Genomic DNA, 12,708 nt, shown 5'->3' with positions numbered 1-12,708 from the left:
TACCACCAACTTTTAAAGTTGACATTTGAAAGTGTTTTCTTATTTTTTTTTTTTTTGAAACTGTAAACCACTTATATTAAGCAGAGCAAGCCCGCCTCATTAAAAACCTTCCAGTCCCCTTCGGTACCCTGGAAGGAAAAGAGTGCGTCTGAAAACTTGCCCGCTGAAAACAGTACAACCAGAGGTTACATATTCAGGAGGTTTGCAACAGGATCCAAAACGCAGTTTGGAGTTGCATCAAAGCATATACCAGAATCCCCAGACCTTCCTAACTGAGCTAGGTTGTGAGCTTCACCATTGCACCTTCTATCTACCTTGTGTACAGAGATTAACGAGAAAATCTTCAGTAGTTCCCTTGCTTCCTCTAAAAGGCACCAAGAGGCCGACCGGTCCATATCAATGCATGCAAGCGTTTGAACAATACGTTGGCAGTCTGTTTCGAGTATAGCAGGCCAGCGACCCAGAGAGATTAACTGTTTTAAGCCTGCCAGAACTGCATGAACTTCCGCCTCTTCCGCACTAATACAACCAAAAAGTGGCCTCCATTCTGAGATGACAGCTTGGCCTAGATGATCTCTGATGATTAGACCAAAACCAGCCTTCCCAGAGCGCGCATCCCAACTTGCATCAACATTTGCTTTAACGACTCCGGGCCTAGGAGCTACCCAGACAAGAACGCTGTCTGGATCCGCAGGAACATGAGGTCCGTCCAGGGAAATAGGTTTTTTCCCTTTCACATCCACTAACAAGTCCGGGTTTGATGAGAAGGAGTGCAAATAGTTGACAAGATACGGCACTGATGCACTAATAGACGCTTTTCCATCTCCGTGAACCACATTGTTTCGATGGTGCCAGACCCGCCATAAGAGGAAGATAACCTTCGCGCGCATCTCGCTGTCGAGGTTTTGGAGCAGAACAAGGAGCCATTCTTTGCCATCAAAGGAAAACATCGATTCAGAGGGGAGATGCCATGAAGTTCTAAGCTCCTCCCTTAGCGCTCGGGCAAAGGTGCAGCGAATAAGCGCATGGTGACCATCTTCCACTTCCCGGCCACATATCGAGCAGAGCGGGCTAACAGTCTTGATTCGGTGATTGACATTCGCCATAACTGCAAGTGTATCCGTAGCAGCCTTCCAAGCGAAAACTTTCAGCTTTGGGGGTACCTTTGCTTTCCAAATGACATTCCAAATACCTCGATCACCCGACGGTTCTGAGCTTGACTGTCCACCGCTAAGGTTTGTATAGGTAGAACTCATACCCAGGGCATACGCTGATCGTACCGAAAAAACCCCATTGCTCTCCGGCAACCAGGCAACAAAGTCATCACACTGACGTGCAGGGAGTTTAATCGAAAGAATAGTGTCGGCGTCAGATTTTGGGCAGCACTCACGAATCAGCCCCTCATTCCATGATCGCGTGGCCGGGTCAATCAGTTCAGAGACCCATCGCCACCGGCTATTACCCAGCCTCCTCGAGATCTTCGGTGCATCAATTCTAGGAAGCCAATTATCTCTAAAAATTTTAACCTGAGAGCCCGAGCCGATCCGCCATATCACACCTTTTTTTAGCAATTCCAAGCCATGTATCACTCCCTGCCAGGATTGAGAAGTATTCTGAATAAAAGCCGTGTCAAGAAGATTTCCCGAAGGATAATATTTTGCCTTGAGAACCCGGGCACAAAGACTATCTGGGAAATGAATCAGCCGCCAAGCTTGTCGGGCCAGAAGCGCTTGATTAAAGACACGGAGTTCACGGAAGCCCATACCACCCTGGCTCTTCGGCCGCGTCATTTTTTCCCATGACATCCAGTGCATACGTCTGCGATTATCTTCATCACCCCACCAGAAGTCGCGTACTATTTTTGAGAGATCCTCAATAAGGCCCACAGGAAATTTAAACACACCCATCGCGTACGTCGGAAGGGACTGCAAAACCGCCTTAATGAGAATTTCCTTCGCTGCGCCAGACATATACTTCTCCACCCAGTCATTTGCTTTTTTCGAAAATCTATCTTTTGTAGACTGAAGCTTTCCTCTCTTTAGGCTGCCCTCTGGAACCGGCAGCCCAAGGTACTTATCCTCAAAACAAAGAGTATCATATTTCAAAAGCGCCTTGATATCATCTTGAGAGGCTACAGGAACCCGATCACCATACAGGATTGAGCATTTGCCCAAGCTAACCATTTGGCCTGTGGCTTTCTCATATTTGTCCAGAACTGATTTTACTATAGATGCTTGGTTCAGAGATCCCTCAAAGAAAAGGAGGCAATCATCGGCAAAAAGGAGGTGAGAGATACCCGGCCCTCTTCTGCTAAGCTGAAGGTCATGGAGAGCACCTGCTTCAATCTCCTTCCTGATGAGACATGAAAGGCCATCAGCTACAAACAAGAACAAATACGGTGAAAGTGGATCACCTTGGCGTAGCCCGCGTGTTGGAATAAAGGGGTCCAACATATTTCCGTTAAAGCGAATAGAGTATCGAACAGTGGTCACACATGCCATAACCCACCGAATCCATTTGCTATGAAAGCCCAATTTCGCTAAAACCCCTTCCAGAAAATTCCAGTCCACTCGGTCATATGCCTTAGCCATATCCAACTTATACGCACAGAAATTCCTGCGATTCGCTGAACCTGTCTGAATTGAGTGAATACATTCAAAAGCCACCAATGCATTATCAGTGATAAGTCTCCCGGGGATGAAAGCACTCTGAGTAGGAGAAATAATGTCATGAAGTATCGGTCTCATCCTATTCACCAAGCACTTCGACACTACCTTAAACACAACATTGCACAGGCTGAATTATTTGAATGTATGAATTACTTTAGCATATCAACGAAATTAATTAATGTGTAGATCAGCTTCCTTTGCACATAACTAGCTAAGGGTTTATTTACCTTGATGTAAAGTTCGTGAACTTCCTGAAAGAAGCTTTTTATTCCATCCTCATTCCGCGAATCATGAAGCAACATAAATCTAGTATGTGGCAAATTGGCTGTTAAGAATACAATAGTACTAATACCGGGAAAGAATGGACCAAACGCGGCAAGGTCAATCGCCGGTTATGAGTTATGACTCTCGCAGGAAGTAAATAAACATGAGGAACCAAATTTACCTGTTACAGACTAAGTCATTTCAAGGACGAAAGTATGATAATTTTGATCAAAAGAGTGTAGGTAGAATTATCACCAGCTTCTCGCATTTCAAAAACCTTTTTCTCCTACGAAATCTCAGAAGGTTTTGGCGCTCTAGTAAATACACCACGTCAAAGTATTCAAAGGATATGACCAGCAGTTGCATAAACAGACACCATAAGATCACCAAATCTATCTACCGACTTCAGAAACCTGAAAGTGCATCAACAACCACTCACATTGCAGTTGTAGTCCATGCAAGGTCCTGAACAACATCTATTGCAGCATGCAAAATAAACTGATGCTGATAATTTTGATCTTCTTTCTGCAAGAATTAGTAAATTGGGTCATTGTGGAACAAGCAAAATGCCTATACAGATCATAATAGGATAGCCAACAGGGAATGTAAATGCAATGTGTGTCCCTTATATTGCACCTATATGAGAAGTGGTGCATGCTTCATCTCTAAATTCTAGCCTTCCTGGTGAATGGCCCGCCCTTCCTTTGAACCTTGCTAATGATCGAACAAACTTGCAGATATGAACTTAGTGCCATTTGATGACCAAATTTAACATGAGAGATAGATATGGAAAGGATGATGTAGAGGAAGCGATTGTAAGTATAAACGACTTGTCATAATTCATTTGTTCATGAAACAGAATCCATGTCCTAGGTCTATCACAAAGGTTCTTTTTGCTAATTGTGCAAAATAAGATACAGTAAATGATCAACAAAAACATAAAGGCTATGCTGAATTGCTGATGCAGGGTACATGTCCTAGGTCTGTCGTGGACTACATATGTTTTCCTTTGTGGTGAAACTACAATTTCGCATCTAGAGTGTATGGCTTTGACGGATGATCAGCCTTATTAGGCAAACGTGTGGGCTTGATACCGTACAAACGTACACCATTATCTATGAAGATCAAATCTCTTCCCTTAAATCTCGCATCTCCCTAAGTCTCATCATAGAACTTGGGGTCGATATGCTTTGTGAGATTACTCTTCACATAACTAGAACCTACCTTCCCATGATAGTGTTATAGATTAAGACATTAATTATGAACCATGAATGACCACACAATGGAAGTGTGTCATAATAGTTAACATAGCAACAAGTTAAACATCACACCATACTGATAATAATATCAGGTAATCCCCCTAGATTGGTTTAGGCGCGCACGCAGTTTAAAATAATATTTAATCACTAATTTGATCAAGAAAATATAAATTATATGTCTACAAAATCTATACCATTAAATTCGTATTCAAAAAAGGTTTCCAATAATATGATTTTTGTGACATATATTTCATATTCCGTTGACCAAAATAATGGTTAAAAACAATTTCTTGATCTACATGCGCGCGTGTTAAACCGATTGGTGGGAGAAACCCGTGAAAGTTACCTTACAGGCTCGATCGAGGAGTCAAAAGGACGGACGATTGGGTGGCCAGAGGCCAGAGCAAACCCTAGCTACGACGGGGGAGAGGACGGGCGACTGGCGCTGATGTGGTGAGTGGTGACGAGAGGTTGCCAGTCTCTCGGACGCCACACGCGGTTGCGCGCGCGGGGCCATGGTTCCTGATTGAAGCCTGATTCGAGTATTTTCATCCAGCCCATGCCGCGATGGAATTTCTCATCTTTCAGGCCGATGCCGGAGCGACGGCTGGTGAACCAAATTGCGAAAAAAACTCCGTCCAGCACTCGCTCGATCGGTGTGGGCTGAGTAATTAGCAGCCCGTAGTAGCATGCCTCGTTTTTCCTACGGTACATGTTCGAGCGAGGTAGCTCGTACTTTTTTCCTTTCCTTGAAATAATCGTGTTATCTGCATAGTACAACTCCGTTTCAAAATAAACGTTTCTCTCTTGTTTATATATGGACTAGTACAAATGCCCGTGCATTGCCACGGGTCTTCAAATTTTATTTCTCAATGCATATATATAATTCATAACCCACTATAAAAATTCAAAACAAATCAGGGATATCATAATGTATTATAGAATGATAATATCAAACGCAAGAAGTACCTAGTCTAGCTATGGAGTTCTCCTCCACCCAATTTACCTCCAAGTTGTGTCCAATCTCAACTTTTCTGCCTGCTGCTCAGAAATAAATAACTTGGAAGCCATGAATCGCATCAACTTTTGGCAGTCCAAACTTCTTACCACATTCTTCTTCTACATGTACTGGATAGGGTTAAGGCGTGCTGCCTACACCACAACATCTCTTGGCACTTAAGAAACATTCTTGTGTTGCTTAAGCACACACTTTTGGATTTACAAGTTAATAGAAGCTATTGCAATTCACATCTATAGAACATTGACATCCCTCATACTCCCTCTGTCTCGTGAAACATGTCAGAGATTTCTTAAAAGTTGAATGTATCTAGACACTAAATAGCATGCAGATACATCTCAATTTGACAAATCTCAAACATCTGAATTTGACAAATCTCAAACATGTTTCATGTGAAGGAAGGTATATATAACTTTTACCATCGCTCCTTTCTTACTTAAGTTACATAAAGATGGCGGATAGAAGAACCAGATACTGATATGTGCCTGAAATGAAACGGATACCATATTTATTTTGACATAAGCTCACTGGTAGTTGGGACCTTTCTAAAGGGACATCATAAAAATACACAGATGAAAATGAATTTTGAAGACAGCTGAGGTGAATACTAAAATCAAAATGAAAAAATACTCGTACGATGAAAGATATGATATTCTTTAGGTTCTCTAATGTCTTCGACTGAAGAAAGAAACCAGAGTAACAGTCCATGGCTAATTATAACTGAACAATATATCTATTGTATGTAGGCAACGGGTTGGATTGACGTCTCCACATCATGTGGGTCTTCATTGTCAGTGAAAATAAGCGGACCGATGCATTTCCGCCCTCTCAAGCTTTTTCCCAGAGACCAGAACTTAACAAAGAATTTAACATTTCAAAATAGGGGCAGCCATATCTAAAACAACTCAGGATAGAACCTTCCATTTTCAAAACATGTTTATTTGTGTTAGAACACAAGAATATGAAACAAACATGAAAGGAAATTCAATCTGCACAGAACCATGGACCTCATCTTTGAGTTATTCTTATCAATGTAGCAGAGCTCATTTCCTTGGGGTGGATGTATCTCGTCATGTATTTACTGAAGTTGGAACATTTTACAACATGCCAGACTGGAGCCAAGAAAAAGGAACTTCAATAAAAAGTATAAAAATGAACTCCATGAGCCTTATGCAACTAAAAACAAGCAGGTAACACCAAGTAGCTATACTTCAACAGAAAGCGAATACATGGAGAACAAGAATAATGGAAACCCGCGAATTATGGGCGAATCAGATGTAAGACATCTAATCGGATACTGCAATGTCAAAAAATTTCTAACGAGCAAGAATGGAATAAACACAAAGTAATATCATGTATTGGTACAGAACATTTGCCTTCCCCAACTGCATTGAACAGGGCTATCATTGGTACAGATCATTCGTGAGATAAGTACACGGAAAAAGTACACATGATTCAGAGCGGAAAAAATATGTTTCATAATTTTCCAAACATTAAAAGCTTTCCTAGTAGTGCGAATGGGGTCATTCACCTGTGCAAATTAGCCACCTTATAAATATTGAAGTACTTTCTCTGAATCTTTGTCAAGGTTCCAGATTCCGTTATCAACGATGGTGATGCATTAAGTAACTCGCCTTCGTATAAGTAAAATACCCTAATAAGAACCTATTCCATACGCATTTGGTTGCAGCGACAACACCAGCTAGCTTTCTCTCCAGTTTCCACGTCCAACAGAAGGCTAACCCCTGCAATACACCAAGCAACCAATTAATTTCTTTATCAGATTGTCTCACCAGAATGCAGCACGGATGTATCATTATTATGTTCCATTGGATGCCACAGTTCCTTCATGTGATGATCTAGTCATTCCAAAGCTAGCAGGAAGAGAAAGGATAAATTAGAACAAAAATGTAGAAAATAATACGAGGCCTTGCTTGCTTCATGGGTGATATAGATTCATTATAAGTAAATAACCAAACAGAGAAAAGTGGGGAAAATATAGTGTCCGTCTGCAGCATAATATATCAAATTAATGTACCTCAAATTTGGAATAAGGTAAAATCAAATCCTACTTGCCTGGAAATATTTGGAGAAAATTCACCATCATCGCCAAGGTTGAACTAATTCAACCTCAAATTAATCTAGTCTCTCTCAAAGGAAGTTGCATGTATAAAGTACTTCTAGGAATGACAATTCTAATGCACGTACATTGCAGATATATGTCAATATGAGACTGAACTGTTGGCTGGAAAAGGAAAAAAGAATCTTAGAATGTAACATTTTCAAACAGTGTATATCTATTTCACCACTATATCACATTGCAGGAGACACATCTATCTATACCTAATAATTTGCATAACCTCTTGAATCTGTTTTTGAATAAGCACTGAACCAATTGATCCTCGTCACCATTTTGCCGAATGCCTGAAAGATATGACAATTTGACTGATCAGATAGGTGTCAATCATTTGCAAACCAAATTTAACTACGCTCCGCACCCAAATATTTTGCCTCTGAATATAGTTTCTAATGTCACGATTCCTATCAAATGCTTCATTCAGTGGTACATGACCATCATGAAAGGTTTAAGCAGTATATAAAGTGCATGCTTGCTGCACTTTTGTAGACAAAAAAATATGCTTCCACTAACCAGATACCTTACTCATGTGAGTGACCACATAAGAACTTACGAAACCTAATATTTCTTGGAGCTATAAGAGGGCAGTACCACACTTAGCTAATTCATCAGAGTATGTTGTAGCATCAGCTATACCACCACATACACACGGGAGGCAACAGGTCAAAACAGCTGTCTATGTTACAATAGAACTAACAACATGACCTATGTTTCTAAAATTGTATACAAATGAAAAATGAATCGAACTTTAGAGCAGCCTTGTGTTGTTCCCAATTCTACACTCGCCAGCACATAAGCTCCTTGATTCTCTGACCACACGCCGTGATTTCAGAATATGCATCTTGATACTTAGCAGTTTACAAGAACCTATATTTCAGGCATGGAACACATGAATTGTTATAGTGAAGACCCCGTATTTTAGTCTAAAAAAGATATACTGTCTATTTCTTATTGAAAATTCTACAAAAATAGACACAACCTTTGGAACATACTGACTGTTATGGCCCAAGTCCAATTTGCGGAGTAAATGTTCTTCTAGATGTGGCATTTCTTTAGTTATTTTTTCAAATGTGTTGAACATAACAACAAAGTCAGTATAAGAGAAACATAAACATGCTACTAAGTAAATGTAGGTTGGTATTTCTGTACACCATGCTTTCGTAAAACTGCACAATCCCGTGGAAATAATTTTAGTCTATTGCTTACTTCTCAAGCATTGCACACATCTGGTCATGGACAATCCTAGCCTCAATTAAGTTAATTTTGTAAAAGTAAAACAAGCAAACCAACCATGTATACACCTAAACAACTTAAGCTGATACTGCTCCTGTGTGTAGTGGTAAAGATTGAGCTTTCCTAAACTGAACTGAACTACATGATTGAGGCCATCAAGATAGTGTGAGTACCTGAAACGCTGTTTTGGCTAGTTGATGCAGGAAAAAACTGAACTGCAGTACTCCCGTGCATCCAAACAAGATTCAGTTTCGCTAATCTAATTGATCCTCATACATCAGCTGTGGTACAAATGTATCAGTGGCACATAGAAATAACATATATAGTAGGAAGGAATATTCTTTTCAAATTATTTATAATTTAAAAAAATGGTAGGAACATCCATGAAGATTTTTCTTATGAGAAGCATATCTATGATTATGAAACCATTCATAGTATAAGTAGACAGGTCGCCATAGATGACGAATAAAGTGGGAATACGGTGGCAGCTTCCCACATACTGTAAAAATCCAAGTAAATGAACACAACTACAATCTTGTTTGATGGCTTACCTTTAACAGAGAACGCACTATCGAGCATGACGGCAATCAACTGAGCACAATACATGCCGACCACCGCAGGTAGCTCTGTCATGTTAGGTTGCAAGGGAAAATACATGCACATTGTTGCGCTTCGAGAGGATCATTTTTCATAAACCGTAACAAGTCATCTGAAGACTATAGGTACCTGCAGTTTAGGGTTGTTGGTTACGTTCATCAAGAATAGCAGGAATTGAAAGGACCAAACAGCTAGCTGACCCTGAAAGAAAGAAGTACCCAAACAATCTTTTCCTCAGTGGAGAACATTCTTACCCTAAGAATAATTAAACCAAAATTATTAGTGTTTGAACTGGTCCAGCTATCCCTTTTTATTTCCTTTTCATCTCCATTCATTTTCCTCGTATTTTCTCATCTCGTCAAGAGCACCAGTCCGCTCCCTGTGAATTCTCCAACATGAATCAAGGGCACCAGGTTATTGTGTCACATAAATCATGTTTTCTCAATCTTCTAATAAAATGGTGATAATTACAGAACTACTGGGCTAAGGAGGAATATTAGAAGTGCAAGACATGCATTTACCATTCTAATGAATTGTAAATATAGATGGAAATTAATATAGATGTATACACTACTTACTATTCTTCTCCGTTGAGTAAGAGAACAAATCCTAAAGCGTGAATTGTAATTAAGTTATAGTGTGATTTCTCAAAATTAAGTATGGACGATAAAATGTGAATACAGAATAATAATGCATAAAATGCAAGGGAGAAGACAAACCAGAAGGTATAGATATAAATCTACCAACTAATCCTTAGTAGAAACCAAAAGGAAAGAAAATTCTTGTTCGTAAGCTGAAGATAGCCTGTCTAGTTCCACTGAGTGATGTGCTGGAGAGTGATGTACAATATCGTAGTTCAGTAGTGTGCAGCCTCGTATATAAAAATGTGATGCTATAGTACAGAATAAAAACAATAAGAGGTTGTTGGTTAGGTTAAGCAGGTTATAAAATAAAGTTTCAATTTAAGGATAATAGGCATGCCACAATTGTTTTTTATACCACGGTTGTTGCTTCATGAAATAATCTCAATGTGGAAAACCGACTGGACAAAGGATATTAGATATATGTCTCAGATTTGCTTGAGTTCGTCATGGATCCAACTTTGCACTCTCGTAGAGGAAAATCTTCATGTTTGGAGCACCTAGCAATATCCAAATCAATAAAACACTTTAGGCTTCAGCTCTCTCTAATGTTGATCTTCTTGTGCATTTTTCTGTCTCGGAATAGCACGAATGTCAGACATGGAGTGCTGAGAACAGTTTATGGAAAAGGAAGCAAGTGGCGGTTGCACCAACATCCGGCGAAGTTGCGTGCATTTTGCCATCTCTACTGACAGTAGCAACATGATGAGACCCCCGCCAGCAAAATGCATGCTTCCCTGTCGGCTCTATTGTTGTACCACACCTCTGGGCTTGAACCAATGCACCTTGCCATGAAGCAGACCACAACTGACCTGCAAATCAAAAAAAATCAGGCCTCCGCTTACCAGATCAGAGCATAACCTAGAAATGCCGTTTTGGAATGTACCTGAACTCGAAGAACATCCATCGCTGCTAACTGAACGCACAAACAAAGCAAACACACGTGGAAGAACTGGACCAAAAACAATGAGAAAAAGGACCAACTTGCAGACAATCGATACGAATCAGGGACAACAGCCCCATATCAAAATCGTGCCAAATCAAATGCGGCAAATCCTTCCCATGAAATCGACCGGTGGGGGAAACTGTAAGGGGATCTCTAATCCCGCGTGTCCCCTCTCCCCACTGCCCCGGACGGAGGTTGCGATGGCAGCAGCGGGAGACCTAGGAAAGAAGCTGTCAAGGCTGAAGTCGAACACACGGAGGAGGCCCTGGAGCGCAGTGTCCATGGTTCCATATTCACGGCCGCCGCCTGTGTTGTCGTGGCGGCCCTAGTCATGGCGGACATACCCACCACCTATGTCCCCTCCGCTCGCAGTGGAGGCGGCAAGGGTGGCGAGTCCTCCTGAAGGCCTGGAGCTGCTAGCAGAGAGGCAGGCAACCGTGGACGGCGGCTGAAGCTGGGATCTCAAGCCATCCGACGTCAAGGACAGCGGCCATGCAGGCGCTCAAGCCCTCCGGCGCACCTCCCTCCTCCTCCGCTCCCTTCTCACCCGTGGATCTGATCGGACGACTGGACGGGGCAGCGGCCAGAAACCCTAGAGCGGCGGTTGGGGTGCACGATGGAGCAGAGACTGCGCTAGGGTTTAGACCGGGAAGGGGGCGTTGGACATAAAAAACCTATCGAGGGGAACGGGAGTGCGGGTGATGACCAATAGAAAAACCGGTGGAGAGAGGACGACGAAAAAAAAACGGCGTAGTGGAAGGTAGGCAGAATAGGGAACATGTTCCTCCTTTTTAATTTTAAATTAAAGTAGTGTAGATAGATATGGATGTATCTAGAATTATTTTTGCTATAAAAACATTCGCATCTATAAAAAATTGAGACAATTATTTTAGCACGGATGTAGCATATTTTCTTTCTCCAAAATGTCCACTTTTATTTCTGGGTAGCAAAAAAAAAACCTTCCGCTCTTGCACCTACATAGCAAAAACCGGTTGACCCACGACATAAAAGAAGGGAAATTCTACACATAAGCACCGCATGGTGAGGCTTTCGTGCGACGGAAAAAAACGCATCACTCTCTTTAGGAAGAGATCACATCTTATCTCACGGTCCTACGTCACCTTATCCTGATTCCCGAGTGCCCTCGACCACACAACGCTTCTCTGTGGAACCCGAGCCAAGAAGGGAGGGAGGAGCAGGCCACCATCGCCGCCGAGCACCTGGGAGGTCGTCGCTGCTGCTGAGCACGGAGCCATGCGGGGAGGTTGCCATCACCGGCGCAGTGGGTGAGGTCGTCATCGCTGCCGACCATGGAGCCGCGCGGGAGCCCGCCGTTGCTGACACAGTGGGGCAGGTCGACGCCGCCGCCGAGCACGGAGCCGCGCGGGGAGGCCGCCGTCGTCGATGCAGCGGGCGAGGTCGTCGCCGCTGCCGAGCACGGAGCCGCGCGGGGAGGCCGCCGTCGTCGATGCACCGGGTGAGGTCGTCGCCGCCGCCTAGCATGAAGCAGCGCTGGAAGACGCCGAGCACACATCAGAGGAGGTCACAGGCGCGGAGCACTAGAAAGCAGAGACCAGAGAGGTTGAAGATGGAGCTATGAGCGATGTCCATCTGCACCATCGCGCAACCTGCGTGAGTCGTGTGATTGTGCCCCATCTTTAGTTAGTAGTAGTTGACCGATTAATTAGTAGTAACTAGTTGAATGTCCATGCGTTGCTGGCTTCTTTTTTTCTCACATTGTGTTAATACAATAGTTGTAAAAAATCACGTTTATCAAAACCACAAGATATTTAGAAAAAAATATAAGATTCTAATCAGTCTGAAATATATTTAACAACCATATATTTGACATCGTTTGAATATGCAATAAGTACTCCACTAATTAAATATTTTATATTAAAAAAATGTCCTCCTCGATACTCCTTACTCCTTAGAGTATGTCAT

The 12,708-nt window shown here is 42.2% G+C and overlaps 1 long non-coding RNA gene across 4 annotated transcripts; it reads right to left on the bottom strand.

The window, feature by feature from the left end:
• Positions 1-6,587: 6,587 nt before the first annotated feature.
• On the bottom strand, positions 6,588-11,451 carry LOC127307119 (uncharacterized). Of its 4 annotated transcripts, none has more exons than XR_011747365.1 (8): positions 10,705-11,451; positions 10,177-10,630; positions 9,432-9,556; positions 9,132-9,306; positions 8,754-8,861; positions 7,554-7,634; positions 7,287-7,455; positions 6,588-6,955 (listed from the first exon to the last, which is right to left on the bottom strand). It is a non-coding gene; the product is annotated as an uncharacterized lncRNA (long non-coding RNA). The 4 variants fall into 4 exon arrangements; XR_011747364.1 differs by having other exon boundaries at positions 9,432-10,390; positions 10,473-10,630; positions 10,705-11,450; XR_011747363.1 differs by having other exon boundaries at positions 9,432-10,630.
• Between the last annotated feature and the right edge of the window lie 1,257 nt (positions 11,452-12,708).

This window comes from Lolium perenne, chromosome 6 (assembly GCF_019359855.2).
Source record: "Lolium perenne isolate Kyuss_39 chromosome 6, Kyuss_2.0, whole genome shotgun sequence".
NCBI classification, from domain to species: domain Eukaryota; kingdom Viridiplantae; phylum Streptophyta; class Magnoliopsida; order Poales; family Poaceae; genus Lolium; species Lolium perenne.
This window is presented reverse-complemented; position numbering and strand designations above follow the sequence as displayed.